The sequence below is a fragment of the Dipodomys ordii genome, unplaced genomic scaffold (assembly GCF_000151885.1).
Source record: "Dipodomys ordii isolate 6190 unplaced genomic scaffold, Dord_2.0 Scaffold11, whole genome shotgun sequence".
Classification (NCBI taxonomy): Eukaryota; Metazoa; Chordata; class Mammalia; order Rodentia; family Heteromyidae; genus Dipodomys; species Dipodomys ordii.
In genome coordinates, this window is record NW_012267227.1 from 3,467,750 (window position 1) to 3,481,500 (window position 13,751).

General features: G+C 41.8%; 1 protein-coding gene across 1 annotated transcript in view; it reads left to right on the forward strand.

Annotated features, from left to right (window-relative positions):
- Window positions 1–1,620: 1,620 nt before the first annotated feature.
- Herc1 (HECT and RLD domain containing E3 ubiquitin protein ligase family member 1) overlaps window positions 1,621–13,751 on the forward strand; it is a 176,802-nt gene continuing 164,671 nt past the window's right edge. Inside the window, exon 1 of the mRNA XM_013009926.1 lies at window positions 1,621–1,793. The gene's annotated coding sequence lies outside the window, so the exon portion shown is untranslated. The remainder of the gene's footprint in view (window positions 1,794–13,751) is intronic.

The window sequence follows — 13,751 nt, forward strand, 5'->3', positions numbered from 1 at the left end:
TTCACACAACACATCCAGAATCATAAAGCATTAGCAACAATGACTGCATTCCATATGTATCTGCTTAGTTTACCAGATACATTATTTATACACCGAAACTTACAAGTTTCACTCATAACTTTCAACTATGAGTACTTATAGGTTAAAATCTTTACATATTTTAGTCCTCAGAGGAACCCTGTGGTAATATAAAAGGTGACAGATAAGGAATTATGGTTCAGGAAGTAGAGGTCTGGCTCAAATTGCAGAGTGCCAGCCTTGAGGGGAAAAGGCCAAGCAAGAGCTTAAAGTTCAAGACCCAGTAACTGTGTGCATGTCCAGACACACACATACAAAAAAGAAAAAAGAAAAAAAAAGGTTCAGAGAGATCAACCTGGCTGAGACTTCATAATTCTAACTCTTAATTCTTGGACTAAGTTGTCTCACACATATAGCCCACACATATATACAGTTTAACTATGGGCAAGTGTCCTTTTACCTATGTATATAGGTAAATATATACCTATGTATATAGGTATATATATGTGTATATACACATATATATACATATATATTTACATTAATGATATACACATGGTTTGTACATGTGTTTCTCCTGCGCCTCTGGAGGGCAGACACTGGCTCCATGTTTTGTCCCCATATTTTGGATCATTTACACATAAATCGGTGCTCAGTAGAATATTTCGATGCAGGGAATCCTGAAAATGGGTAGAGGTGGCGAGAGGGAGTGAAAACACCTAGAGAGGCCTTCATTCCAATTTATAGATCACCTGAGCCTATATTAGGTGCTGGGGGATACAATCAACCCAGTCAGCCTCTATGGCTCCCGGAGTGTGTGTGTGTGGGGGGGGGGGGGATGGGGTGAGCTTTCTTAGAAGAGGTAGGCCACAGTCAAGAACAAGGTTATGTAAATCACCCCAAGGTCAATTTCTATCAGCAGAAAAGAAAACGGGAGAAATCACAGGTCGCCCCTGTTTACGGGGCTCACGCTGACATGCACACCGGGGTCCATGGAAGGAAGTAGGTCAAATGGAAAACAAAACAAAACCCCCGAACTCCTGGGATTGAATTTGACCAGCCCCGGAGCTGGGACCGGCTGTGGGGGGGAGATAAAGGCCCGCGCCCCGCAACCCCGAGGAGATAAAGGGGTACAGACACCCCGGCCTCCTCGCCGCCAGCTTTTCCATGTGTGTCCCTTGGATCCCCAGGGATGAGGTTTCCCTCGCGGACCACGAGGAAAACCGGGCGCCCCTCGGCTCGCTTCCCCCGCGGGGGCCCCCCTCCCGCCCCCCCCCCAACCCCGGGCCCTTTGTGAAACGCCCCCAATTGTGCCTCATCGGCAGGGGCCGCTTCCCGCGTCCGGACCGGACTCCCCGAGGGCTCAAAGGTGAGGGCTGCGCGGGGTCCGGGTGTCCCTAGAACCCGGGTGGGTTCTCCCCCTCCCCCTCCTCTCCCCCCCACCCCCCACCCCCCCACCCCCGGCCCCATGTCCCCGAATTCGTCCCCCCTGACCCTCCTCACTCCCTCCTTTCCCCTTCGTCTCCCGCGCCGGGTCTGGGGGCGGGGCGAAGGCTCCGGACTGCGCGAGAGTTGTGCCCAAATCCCGCGAGACTCGCCTGTGCCGCGGCTGCCGCGGCCTCTTACGTCTCTCTCCCTTTGACAAGTCGCCGCCGCTGCAGCAAAAAAAAAAATAAAAAAATAAAGGACGCGGCCGGCGCCGCCACTGCTGCCGCCGCGGCTGCCACCGGGGCTCGGCCGCACCCCATCCCTCGCCAGCTCCGGAACCTCGTATGGTAAGGGCCTCTTCGTTGGCCCTCTCGGCCCTCCGGGGTGTGCGCTCGGGCGGCTGGGCCAGGAGGCCGACCCCGGGGCCGTTCCCGGGCCGCCTGCGACTGGGATGAGAGGGGGGGGGGGTTGCCGAGGTCCCCGGTGGGCGGAAGGCCTGAGGGAGCGCTCCCCGCGCGGTGCCGACTCCGCGGCTCCCCCAAGGCCTCCCGCCCGCCCCAGGCTCGTCCGAAGCCGCGGGAGAAGCCGAGGAGACCCGCCCCTCGGGGCCGCCGGGCTGGATGGACATCTCCCTCAGCCCCGCCGGGGTCGTGCCGCTGACCTTCCCCCCCTCCCCTCAGCCCCTTTATCCGCTAACGAGCCCGGGGAAGGGGGCGGCTCGGGGCGCGGCTCTCGGGGGTGGGGGGTGGGGAAAGCGATGTGACCCCAGTGTCCCCCATGGCTGGCTTTTTTTTTTTAAGGGGTGGAGGTTGAGATCGCCGCCTTTCTCTTCCATCGTCTCTGTGTGTGGGGTGGGGGGGGTTGTGGGGTGGGGTGGGGGGGCAGCAGCTTCATCATCTGGTAAACCTTTTCTCCAAATCTCCCGCCCCAGTGTCATCATTTTTAGCCTTGGGCTAAAGCCTCCCCCCCCCCCCCAGGAAAGAGATGAGGCCTTGCCTGCAGCGTGTTAGTCTTCAGGATGAGAGGAGGGCGATGACAGGAGCTGTCCCAGGGAACACCGTGATGGGTGGCAGGTTCCTGGGAGACACGAGGACAGAAGCCCGGTACTACCTTCTCCCAGGAAGTTATGTAAAAAGACAACAGTGTCTAGCTTAGGCTGTGGAGACACAGGGACAGGATTTTTGCCTTAAGTGTAAAAGCCAAGTGACTCCACTTTGAAGCTATCATCTAATAGGAATCACGAATTGGAGTGAAATAACCCATCTCCAGAGATAGCATTTCAGTGTTAATATTTTGATGTCTTTCCGAATAGGTACATTTCTCCACCGCGATTCCCGTCCCCTTAATATTACTGGGTTCATCCTTGTATGAAATTTCCTCATTTTTTGAGGGGGGGGAGGAAATCACATTGTAGATTTATTTATTAATTAAATTTTAAGTAGTTGTACAAAAGGGTTTCATTTTATATATGTTCAAAGAATGATTTATTTGATAATTTCTTTGATCTGTTTGGTTGAAACAGGCTTCTTGTTCTTTTTCATAGTCTGGACCATCTCCTTATGTCTCTTTCATCGACCTACTTCCACAAGCGATCTTTAGCCTTGTTTTAAGTCAGACATTGAGGAGAGAGAGAGAGAGAGAGAGAGAGAGAGAGTGTGTATTAGGATTGCCTTGCTTGAACTCAGGGCCTGAGTGCTGTCCCTTAGCTTCCTCCTACCCCTCACCTCAAAGCTGATTCTCTACCACTTGAACCACAGCTCCACTTCTGGCTTTTGAAGTGGTTAATTGGGATTTTTCATGAACTTGGCTGGCTTTGAGATACTATCCTCAGATCTCAGTCTCTTGAGTAACTGGGATTATAGACATGAGCCACCAGTACCCAGCAAGAATTTTTCTATTTAGGTCTATATTAGATTAAAAGGACAGTTCTGTTTTTGTGGGTATTCCAAAAGAGTCAGTGTTTATAAAAAGCAAAGAAATTTATGATTAAACATATGGGAAGAGACCTGTTTTACTCAAGGTTTTATAAAATTGATTTCCACTGGTTATTTTTAGATCAAAATTATGTGACATTGTTACATAGTGCTCTTTATGTGATTATCCTGGAGTGGTGTTGTGCCTTTGATTATGTGTTTCTAAAGCAAAAGTGTTTATATAAACAAAAGTATCTTAGGTGCCTGTGTTATGCATATGTGCACATACTTATACACATAGGTATTCTGCATCTGCACAGATTTGTATAATCTTGAAAGTAAGTTAAAATGTGTTGTTATATTATTTGCAGAATAAACTGACAAATTACAAACTCCCAAATTACATGACAGGATTGTATGGCATAATGAGATAGCTGAGGAGGTTGGAAATCTGGAGGTTTAAAAAAATCGGGGGCTGGGATGTAGCTCAGTGGCAAAGCGCTTGCCTAGCAAGTGCAATGTCCTGGGTTCGATCCCCAGTACCAAAAAAGAAAAGACAAAAAAAAATCGGATAGATTGTCATCAGTCTTGGGTTGTTGTCATTGGAGTGGATTGAATGACCTATAAAGGCCTCATGTAATTCTAAACTTATATGAATTTTGCTTTCTCTAAGGTTCTTATCACTTTGCTTCTTAAATTTCCAGTCATGCTATTTGCATATGACACTGATTTGCTAGTCATGTATTTCACTCCCAATTTAGAGATGCTGGTGGTGAATGGAGACAAAAGCAAATGTAAATTCATCAGTTAAGTTAACTCATCAATAGAAGCATATTTGGAAAATCCCATTTGTTGAAAGGACTTTCAGGTAATTTTTTGATCAGGATGAATTGGTTAGAAGAGGATGCACATAATTGATAGTAAAACAGTTCTAGTGTTCTAAACATTTCTTTTCTCCATCGAGTAAGAATGAACTATTCCTTAATATTTTAACTGGAAAAACCGTGAAAGGACTGTCTTTATTGGACAACTGATTTTTATCATTCAGATGTTTAGAACGTAGATGACAATACTAATAATTTTGTAGTTTGGGACGTAGGGAAAAGTGTATGTTGGATAAAAACAAACTTGTGAGACAAAACATGAGTTTTAGGCAGAAGCCAAAAGATCTCTAAGTTCAAGGACACTTGGGATAGATAGATAGTTCCAAGCCAGGCTGAGCTATATAGCCAGACTCTGTCTTGAAAAACAAGTTAAGACCTTGAATTTTATAGTTGAACAACTATATAAGTAACAAGCCATTGAAGATACTGTTTATCATAAATCAAACTTTGGCTTAATGGACATACGAAATAGACACATGAATTGTTATGGGCATTCTGGAGATGATCGTCTTTTAGAAAACACAAAATATTGGCTAAATAATTTTAAAAGGAGCTTACAAAGCTAGCAAGTTCAGATTTGTGTGTGTGTGTGTGTGTGTGCATGTGTGTGTCTGTGTGTGAGCGCGTGCGCACGTGTGCTGATACTGAGGTTTGAACTCATGATGTTGAGATCTTAGTCAGGGCTAAGTTTTTCTATCATATGAGCCATGATGGATCTTGCAGGCTTTTTTCCCTGACTAGCTTTAAACCATAATCCTCTAGGGTTTTGTTTTTTGTTTGTTTTGTTTTCTTATATTGGTGCTGGTACTGGCATTTGAACTCAGGACATTGAGATCTTAGGGCTAAGGTTCTCTACCAGTTGAGCCACGATGGAGTCTTGCAGGCTTTTTTTCCCTGGGCTAGGTTTAGACCACAATCCTGTATCTGGTTAGCATTTTCCCCCCCTCACTGATGTAAGGATGCTTAGAAGAAGCCAGATCTGACTTTCATGATTTTAGTTTGTTTTACTGTTACTTAACTTGCCTTCTTAATTAATGGAGCATTAACTTTCAGATGTGATCCCTAGGCAGAGAAATATGACAGTTGAATCATGACTTATTAGCTCTTATTTTTTAAAATTTATTTTCTTTTTTCCTCTTCCTCCTGCTGCTCTTTTTGTTTGTTTGTTTGTTCTGGTCCTCAGGCTCGAACTCTGGGTCTGGGCACTGTCCCTGAGCTTTTGTACTCAAGGCCAGTGCTCTACCACTTGAGCTACAGCTCTACTTTTTGCTGTTTTTTGTAGTTAATTAGAAATGGACTTTTCTGCCTGGGCAGGCTTTGCACTGCAATCCTCAGATCTCAGCCTCCTGAGTAGGTAGAATTATAGATGTGCACTAGTGTCCAACTTAATTTAAAAAAAATAGACTTACAAAAAAATTGCAAAAATAGGTACAGAGTTCTTACATACTCTTTGTTCAGCATTTCCTAATGTTTATCTTTCAGGCAGATTTCTGTAAGTAGAATTGATGGGTCAAAGGGTAAATATTCATATAGTTTTGTTAGGTGATCCCCAGATTTTCCCACTTGTGTTGTATCTATTTGCCTTCCTTCCAGGGACATCTAGGACACCTGTTAATTTTTTCCACAGCTTTACTAACAGATTATGTTGTCATGTTTTTTTAATTTTTTTTTTTTTTTTTTTTGGTGAGAGTGATTTTAAAATGTGCTCTGCAGTCATTGTGAAAGGGCCGATGGTTGGTAGATTCTTGGAGCTTGAAAATGAAATACATTATCTACTAATATTGCACTGATACATAAAGGTTATTGATTGAAATGCAGAATTTCTGGCCCACTCTAGCTTGTCCATTTGAAACATTCTTCATTTAATGGAGGTATTGCATTGATTAATAATGCCTGTGCTCTGAAACACTTGGGAAGTTTCACAATGGATATCTGAAATTTTAAGTAGGTCTTTTTTTCTTCTAGAATTTATTTATGAAATAGTAGTTAATAGTAGTTAATTCTCATCACAGGTTAATTATTTTGAACACAATACATATTGACACCTATGATATAGTAGTTATTTTGAACAGTAATTGCATGGTTCCATAAGGAAAGTGTCAGTCTTAAAATGAAATTGAGAGGTTAAAGCTCTGGATTAGCACAATCCTATCAGATTTTAATGATGCCAAGAAACCAAGACCACATAAAAATATTCCCATCCTACAGATTAACAACTTCTGATAGCAAGGTTCGAAGTTTAGGTTCTTTTCTAAAAAGGCCACTGCTCCAGATGCTAGGAACACATTAATTAAAAATCTGGGCTGAGATAGAGTGCTTGTCTGGCATGTTTTATGCCCCCGTTCAGTCCCTGACACTCAAAACAAAAACACCACAACCCCCCCACAAAAACAAAAACGTAACTTGTACTTGAGGAGCTTGTTTTCTGATGAACTGATATTCCTAGGGAAACAAGATATTGAGTGCTGGTTGTGAATGAAACTACTAGAGAGCTGGTTTAGTTGTAAAAGTAAAATCATCTTTGGTATTTCACACATCTCAGGTAATGTTTGATTTTATTGGTGACAAAAAGACGCCCATGAAGAGTCATAGGATGATGATTTCTTTTGTTCACTATTCCTTGGTTTCATTTGCCTGGTTTTGATTTCAAGTTTATTATATAACTTTAAGTTGTATCATACAATGTTTTGATATACATATACATAAATAAGCAACATATCCCTTGTCTCACATGTTACTGTTTTGTGTATGTGTGTGTGTGTGTGTTAGAGTACCTAAAATCTGCCATACAATATAGCATTGTTAACTAGAGTCCTGTATTTTAGGTGCTAATATTTTCTTCTGTTTATCCAGATAATTTTGAACCTTTTTTTTTTTTTTTGGGTCCAGTCGTGGGGCCTGAACTCTGGGCCTGGGCGCTGTCCCTCAGCTCTTCAGCTCAAGGCTAGTGTTCTACCACTTGAGCCACAGCGCCACTTCCGACTTTTTTCTTTTTTTGCTTATGTGGTGCTGAGGAATCGAACCCAGGGCCTCAGGCATGCAAGACAAGTGTTCTACCACTGAGGCAGCTTCCCAGCCCCAATTTTAAACCTTTTTAACCTCATTTTTCTTCATATTTATATCTGTATCTATCTGTAGTACTTTTAAAGATTTCAAATAAAAAAGATGATTAGGTCTTTCTCTGTATTTGGCTTTTTTCACTCAAACCTCTGGGTTCATCTGTTTTTTAGTGAATAGTATTATTCCCTCCCTGTCTCTTTTCTCCCCTTCTAAAGAGTGTTACTATGTAGTCCAGACTGCCATTGGATGCACAGGTCTCATTTCTTGACTATTTGAGTAATGCCACGGTGAACGCAAGAATGTAGATATCCTTATGAGGCAATGATTTTGTTTCCTTTTGGGTATATATACAGAAGATAATTTCTGGCTCACATGCTAGCTTCATTTTGTTACCCATAATACCTATTCCAGTTACATTTTCACCAATAGTATGTTATTACCATTTTCCCATATCTTTCTCAATACTGGTTATCTTTTGTCTTTTTAAATAATATCTATCCTAGCCCCGCACTGGTAGCTCACGCCTATTATCCTAGCTACTTAGAAGACTGAGATCTGAGGATCATATTTTGAAGCCAGTCCAGATAGGAAAGTCCCTGAGACTCTTATTTCCAATTAACCACCAGAAAACTGGAAGTGGCGGTTTGGCTCAAAGTGGTAGACTGTTAGCCTGGAGCAAAAAAGCTCAGGGACTGCCCCCAGGCCCTGAGTTCAAACCCCAGGACCAACCAAAAAAAAAAAAGAAAAAAATTGCCTTCCGAACTGGTATGAGGTGATTTTGCTTTGTGGTTTTGATTTGCATTTCCATGGTGATTAGTGATGTTGAGCATCTTTTCATGTACCTATTGGTTATTTTGAAGTTGGTTTTGGAGAAATATCTATTCAGCTGCTTTTTCATTGCTACTATTTGATTGTGTAAGTTCTTTGTGTATTTTAGATATTAACCCATGATCAGATAAATGGTTTGCAAATATTTTCTCGAAGTCAGTAGGCTGCTTTTTCATTTTGTTGAGTGTTTCTTTGTTGTACAGAAATCTTCTATTTATTTTGATGCCTATCCTCATAATTTCTTCATGAACTTTTTTTTTTTTTGCTGGGCCTGAACTCTGGGCCTGGGCACTGTCCCTCAGCTTTTCAGCTCAAGGCTAGTGCTCTACCACTTGAGCCACAGTGCCACTTCCAGCTTTTTCTGCTTATGTGGTGCTGAGGAATCGAACCCAGGGCCTCATGCATGCTAGGCAAGCGCTCAACCACGGAGCCACCTTCCCAGCCCTCATAATTTCTTCAGAACTCTTTTTAGAAATATAGTAGGAACATGTAACTTGTCAGTCCTAAGTGTTATCTACGATTCTTCTCTTTAGATCCATCAACTTGACCTTCAGTAAATCCCCTTGGCTTTTTTTTTTTTTTTTTTTTGGTTCCCCCTCCTCCTTCCTGTCAAGGGACTTGAACTCAGGGTCTGGTGCTGTCCCTGAGTTCTTTTGCTAAAGGCTGGTACATTACTACTTTGATCTTTGGCTGTATTTTCTGAGTATATAAATTTATAATTTTTTGAATACTGAGTCTCACACATACTAGGCAAATTATCACTGAACTACATCTCTAACCCCTATATTTCTTTTAAAAAAAGTCTTTAAGTAGTTGTACAAAGGAGTTGCCATTTAACAAAGCAGTTTATGAATACAGTGCATCCTGATCAATGCCACTCCTTTCAGTATTCTCACCCATCCCTCCCCTACCCACTCCTTCCCTCATTCTTCTTAATTTTGTAGGTTAAACATTGAATTCTTGACCATGTTCTCCTCCTCGCTTCCCTTTTCCCCTTGACCCCACCCCACAGGTACCTACATCCTGGTGTTTGTTTTGTTGAACTTTGCCTTTCTTTTCTTTTCCTTTTCCTTTTTCTCCTTTCCTTTCCTTTGCTTCCTTTGCTTTCCTTCCCCCCCTCAGTCATAGGGCTTGAACTCTGGGCCTGGGCACTGCCCCTGGCTCTTCAGCTCAAGGCTAGTACTCTACTACTTTGAGCCACAGTGCGGCTTCCAGTTTTCTGGTGATAATTGGAGATAAGAGTCTTATGGATGTTTTTTTGCCCAGGGTGGCTTTGAACTCTGATCCTCAGATATCAGCCTCCTGAGTAGCTAAGATTACAGGTGTGAACCACGGGTGCCCAGCCTGCCTTTGCCTAAGGATAAGTAGTTCTAGGGAATTCTAAAATAATTCTAAAGAATTAAAAATAATTTTATGGATTATTTATTATTATTATTTTGCCAGTCCTGGGGCTTGAACTCAGGGCATGAGCTCTGTAGCTGAGCCTCCCTGTGCTCAAGGCTAGCACACTTACCACTTGAGCCACAACATCATGTCTGGCTTTTTCTGAGTAGTTTGCTGGAGATAAGAATCTCATGGACTTTCCTGCCAGGCTGGCTTTGAACCTCGATCCTCAGATCTCAGCCTCCTGAACAGCTAGGATTACAGGTGTGAGCTACTGGTGCCTGGCCTCTAAAGAATTATTTAGAGGAACTATTTAAGTTCTCCTTTGAATCTATTGTATTTCAGTTAATATATTTGTATGTACTTGGATGCCACTCAACGTAACTGCTATGGTGAATAGTGCTGCAATGAACATATTTAACCCCTGTGATTCTAATCTGTTATTTCATCATCTAGCCTTATTATCCTGATATAAATTACCATCATCTCTTGCTTGGGTAATTATAAGTCTCTTAACTGGCTTTCCTGCTTTCTCACTTGATCTCTAATAAGCTATTTTGTACTTCATGTCTACAATAATGTGTGTGTATCTTTACCTATCTATCTAATTTTCCTGTAGGACTCACTATGCTGTTCAGACTGGTTTTGAATTTTTATTTTTTTTTTTTTGCCAATCCTGGGGCTTGAACTCAGAGCCTGGGCACTGTCCCTGACTTCATTTGCTCAAGGCTAACATTCTACCACTTAAGCCACAGCGCCACTTCCCACTTTTTCTGTTTATGTGGTACTGAGGAATTGAACCCAGGGCTTCATGCAATGCTAGGCAAGCACTCTACCACTAAGCCACATTCCCAGCTCCTGGCTTTGATTTTCCTATCTCAGCTTTTCAAGTAAGTGGAACTGTGTAGGCTTCTACCATCATGAGTGATTATCCTTCACTCTTCTTTCTTTTCTTTTCTTCGATAAAAGAGGTATTGGTAGGAATGTGGGAAGCAGAGCATAGAAATGGCCAGCCTTGAGTTGGACATGGTGGCTCATGCCTGTAATCCTAGCTGTTGGGTGGTGGAGGTGAGAGGATCAAGGTTTAAGGCCAGCTTGGGCATATCATTTTATGAAACTCCCATTTCAGTGCACACCTGTCATCTCTAGTGACATGGGAAGAATAAGTAGGAGGATTGCTGCCCAGGTTGACCTGGGCATAAGGTGAGTCTCCCCCCTTGAAAATAACCAAATAATAACCAAATAAACAGGGGGCTGGAGGCATGGCTGAAGTGATTGATAGAACCCATGCCTAGCAAGCTTAAGATGTTGAGTTCAAACCTCAGAACTACTCCTGTTCTCTCTTCCTGGGGAGCCAGACAAAATGTGATTTTTTTCTTTGTTTCTTTCTTTCTTCCTTCGTTTCTTCCTTCGTTCCTTCTTTTCTTTTTTGAGCTAAAGTGGTATCCTGAGTCAGGAGCATTATGTGGGAATTCAGGAATTCTCAGTGACAGTAAGGCGGAATTTTAGGGATACATATTGCTTTGACTTTTTAAAACATGTTACTCGTTCTGTTTTGCCAAGAAGAGGAACAGATATTAGAAAAGAATTGTGATTGTTTTTGAGGATCAGATTTTACTATGGATACGTGAATATGGTGAATCTTTTTTGCCCAGAAACATCAAGATTTTCTTGATCAAGAAAATTCAACACTAATGAGCAAAGTTAAGTGAACTATTGAGTGCAAACAAGTTGTGGAAAATACCTTACATTCACTTTAGTGTATAAAATAATTTTGAGGTTTGAACTCAGGCCGTGAGTTCTCACTTGGCTTTTTTTCTGCTCAAGGCTGGCACTCTACCATGTGAGCCATGCCTTTACATCTGACTTTCTTGGATAATTTGAGACAAGTGTCTTCGATTTGTGTTCCTTGGGCTGGCTTGGAACCTCGATCCTCATTTTCTTCATCAGTTTTTATCACACCCTGTGATATATACATTTGATAAACTTACATAGGGGAAAGAAGTTGCTGCTGGAGGGATGAGTCCTTGAATAACCTCAGCCTCTAGTTACTTTTTAAAATGAGGTTGTTCCTTTGGAAAACTGCCAGAGTGTGAGTAGTGGACTTCTGCATTGTATTGTTTTGCATGCTTGATCTTTTAAATAAATGATTGAAAGCAGAAGGTACTTGGCATTATGAATTAGCCAAGATGGACCAGTATAATGGGAATGTTCTTTAAAAAATGTTTTTACTGGGAATTGACCAGGTCTAATACATGCTAGGCAAGCACTCTTACCACTGAGCTACATCCTCCGGATTCAAGCCTAGGTATTTTAATAGACATGTAATTTAGATTTAAACTGTAGTTCTAATAGGAAAACTGTTAGATCTCTTAAACTAGTCTTTATTTTTTTTACTAGTGAGACTCAATAATATTGAGATGGTTTTGATTATATGTTTTATTATGTATAGAGGCTAGGACTTTTCTGAAAGTAAAAAAATTATTAGCTTCTGAAAAGGTGGATATGTAGAAAGAGTGAAATACTATACAAATTTTGTGTTTTGTTTCTATTGTTCCTTTTTTTTTTTAAATGGATAGTTTATTTTTTATTTTTATTTTTGCCAGGTGTGGGGCTTGAACTCTGGGCCTGGGTGCTCAGCTCTTCAGCTCAAGGCTAGCGTGCTCTTCTACTTGAGCCACAGGGCCACTTCTGGCTTTTTCTGCTTATATGGTGCTGAGGAATCGAACCCAAGGCCTCATGCATGCAAGGCAAGCACTCTACCACTGAGCCAACTTCCCAGCCCCCTAGTGTTCCTTTTGAAAGTGGTTTGAATTGTGTTGGTTAATTTAAATTGCTCTGAAGCTGTGTGTTGGTGGCTCATGACTAGTTCTAGCTACTCAGGAGGCTGAGATCTGAATATCATGGTTTGAAGCCAGCTGGGGCAGAAAAGTGCTCTTATTTCCAGTTAACCACCTAAAACTCAGGAGTGGTGCTGTGGCTCAGTGTTAGAGCACTACCCTTGAGCAAAAAAAAAAGCTTAGGGATAGTGTCCAGGTCCTGAGTTCAAGCTCCACGTCTGACATACAAACATACATACAAATTGCTCTGAGATACTAAGAAGGGCATTTTCAAAACTCTTAAGGTATGCTATCTAAAGGAATAAAGTCAGATGCAACATCACAGAATCACTTAACTTTAAATTGACGGTTGGGAAAATGTGACCTTGTTTTCCAAAATTTTAAGGACCTACTGAATATTTCATTTTAAAACTATTATTTAAGATGTCCTTCAGATCTCTCAGTGTTAGTTTTTGTCTTTCATGAGTCCCTGTACTACCTCCTATCACCATCCTCTTTGTCTTGTCTGCCATCTGTTGGTTTGGCTCCTTATTTCAGAGTAGGCAGGCAGGAAAGATTGTTGTTGTTGTTGTTGTTTTTAGAGCTGCTATTAGCTTTTATTGAATACCCACAATGGGCTAGGCACTGTGTCAGATACTTTATATACATAATCTCGTTTAATTTAGTCCTTACAACACCCCTGTGAGGTAGGTGAGAGTTGCTCCATTCATTTTGCAAATGGAGAAATTGAAGCACAAGATTAAACATCTTACCAATGTTTGCATAGCCAATTATATGCTGGAGAAGAATTTGAACCCAGATATGCCTCTCCTTCACTAGACCTATCTTTTCAAAGGGGAGTTTCTTAGATTAATATCACATTCTTTTGAAGCCATTCCAAATTATGCTACCCTATTTTACAGAAGCCCTCACTCTGTTTCTGCTGTCCAGAATCAGTTGAGCCAGAGAATGGTGAGTGTCAAATGAACAATCTAAGAAATGTTAGAACTCTGTAGCCCTTAGAGCTTACATGAAAGTAGCTGGGGGAGGAGGGAAACAAGGGCTTCAGTTCTGCAGTCCTGCTTTCCTACAGCTCAGGAAAGGGTTTTTATATACAAGATAAAACTAGTCCTGTTGTTGTTCAGTGAGCTGGAGGGCTTATGTCCTGTTACTGCTGATAAAGTCCAGAAGTACCAGTGGCCCATAGAACTACAAAGAGTAACCATGACTGTGCAATATTGTCTGCAAGGTTTTTTTTTCTGTGACTTTTATTTAATGAATACAAGCAAATCATATTCAAATACTGCCTGTTTTCTGAGAAAGCTGTTAGTTGGTCAGATATTGTTATAAAATGTAAAAATAGGAGTAATTACATGGGAGAATTTAGCATGTAGATTGCTAATAAATTCGTATCAAAT